General features: G+C 37.0%; 1 protein-coding gene across 1 annotated transcript in view; it reads right to left on the bottom strand.

Annotated features, from left to right (window-relative positions):
- Positions 1–502: 502 nt before the first annotated feature.
- LOC103132853 (C-factor-like) overlaps positions 503–2,274 on the bottom strand; it is a 6,331-nt gene continuing 4,559 nt past the window's right edge. Inside the window, exon 5 of the mRNA XM_007544626.2 lies at positions 503–689. The gene's annotated coding sequence lies outside the window, so the exon portion shown is untranslated. The remainder of the gene's footprint in view (positions 690–2,274) is intronic.

A 2,274-nucleotide genomic window follows, 5' to 3' on the forward strand; every position in this document is an offset into this window, starting at 1 on the left:
ATGGTGAGAAGAAGGATTCTTCATAAAATCAAGAAAGTTACAGACAACCCTGAGCATCATCTTAATGAGACTGTCTTAGAAAACACAGTGTCTTCAGTCAGAGGCTTCTTCGGATTCGCTGTAATACAGACTGCACCAGAGATCTTTCCTGCCAACAGTCATCACCATCTACAATAACTCTTTGAAGAATCTGAATAAATGAGCCACAAAATAATTTAATTTACCTTGGTGGAAAAGAATTTTGAAATTTAAAGTAATTACAGCAACCTTTTTACAGTGCTTTCTTCTAAATATTAGAGTGATCACCGGTTTTGTGATCCCAGTCTAATAAGATGCCTGCATAGTGTATTGGTAAATTAGCCAGGATTAGTAAAAATGTACAATTATTGTTACCTTGAAAAGCATGAAAGTTGGTACAGAAGTAAAATCAGGTACTTTTTCTGATTGCCCTAGTTGATGTAGCCATTTGTTTAAAATTATTGTTTAAAATACAGGAATTTAATTTAAACCAGTACATCAGTTCTTTATTAAAATGTTCAAAACAAACTACATGTTCAGCATCCCAAAAGGTCTGGGAATCCTTTAAAATGGACATGGTTTATGGATGATGGAGTCTTGGTGGATCAGGTTCTTTCACAGGATGTAGGAGCTGTTCTCACAGTCTGAAGGATTTCATGCTTCAGAGATTCCTAAAGGACACAAAGAAATAAATATTTCATTTTAATCACTTGCTGTTAGTTGATTTTTATCAAAAATGTTTATATTATATATTCCAAGCAGGGGTGAAAGTAGGAGGGTACGGTAGGGTACTGCGTACCCCCGCTAAATCTTTTATGGGTACGCAGTACCTGCAAGAGAGGGGAAAGGCTGTCTGCTGTAAAGAATCAATGGGTTCACTGTGCAGCCATGTTGCACCCACTAATCAGCCGTGACTGATTAGTTTTTCAAGAACAATCTAAAACACGACTTAATCAGTTAATAAATAACTTTTTTCCCATTTCATATTGTTCCTGAACTGTTCGTGCTTTGCTAGAGCAGCGGTGCAATATGTCGATCGCGGAAGGTTTTGAGTTGATCTCGGCATTAGGAGACAAACTGAACGCCACCAGGACGCTGAGACCAGCACGTCCTCCTCTGGCTTATCAAAACGTTCATAACTTTATTAAACAACAACAAAAAATCAACAAAACATGTTCAAATGAATGACCCAACAACAATAATAATCTTAGTAATTATTGTTTCAATAAGGTGTTGCCCAATTCTGTGGGTTTCAGTTCCATGCCAAAATAACTAGCAGAGCAGGAATTTAAAATGAACTAATCAACCACCGCTGTGTTCAGGGAGGCTTATTAATGATTGCAAAATAAATATCAAGCCTGTAAACCTGATATCGTAACGGACGGAATGTTAATGTTTTTAACGTAATCTCTGGTTGGTTTATGGAGCGCAGGAGGTTGCCATGGCAATGGGTGTGCTTAAATGACAAAGAGAGACCGAGAGTAAAAAGGTGCGAGTGTTCAGTTATTTTACCTTTGTTTACTGTGGCTCATCACAGCTGCTGTAGTTCCTGAATATTCAATAAACGACAAACTTGGACTAATTACCTCGTTCTTTGTGAGTATACGTCATTTACAACAAATATCAAACACGGTAAATATGTTTCATTAAGTATTTAACAAACAAATGGCTTCTACCGAGATAATTATGTGAAATTAAATTAATTGTCTAATATAAAAAAAATAGTTTGATGCTGTCGGGCTCAGAGTCTGAGAGGCTTTTCCTTTATCAAACAATTTTTTTTCGCCTCTTATTTAGTGGAAATATTGATGTTGATGAGATTTTCTCCAAAATTATAACCTTTTTCAACCTTTATAGCTCCACTGTTGAAAATGAGGCTCTAACATTCACAAATGACATTGAAATAAAATCCAGTCCAACATCTGGTTTGATTCCTCTGGATCCTGTTGGAGGAAAAATATCACAAGATTTTAACTCAACTCTTTGGTTCCTCCTATCAGTCTGTAGTTTCTCATATTGAGGTCAAAGTTCAGATCTACCATGACTGATTGATTCCTGCTGGCCTCAGGTTTACAACCAGCTTCTGACTGAGGAACCAGTAACCTCCTCCCAGTGTCAGAATCTCACTGAGGAAGAAACTGCATCAGGTTTTCCATCACTTCCATATGTCTGCTATAACTGATGTATATCTGCATATAAAATAGTTTTATTTACAGTTTCTGTGGGTGAGTGGTAGATCTCAGCCGGCTGGTGAGA

The sequence above is a fragment of the Poecilia formosa genome, unplaced genomic scaffold (assembly GCF_000485575.1).
Source record: "Poecilia formosa unplaced genomic scaffold, Poecilia_formosa-5.1.2 Scaffold1409, whole genome shotgun sequence".
In the NCBI taxonomy this organism is placed as follows: domain Eukaryota; kingdom Metazoa; phylum Chordata; class Actinopteri; order Cyprinodontiformes; family Poeciliidae; genus Poecilia; species Poecilia formosa.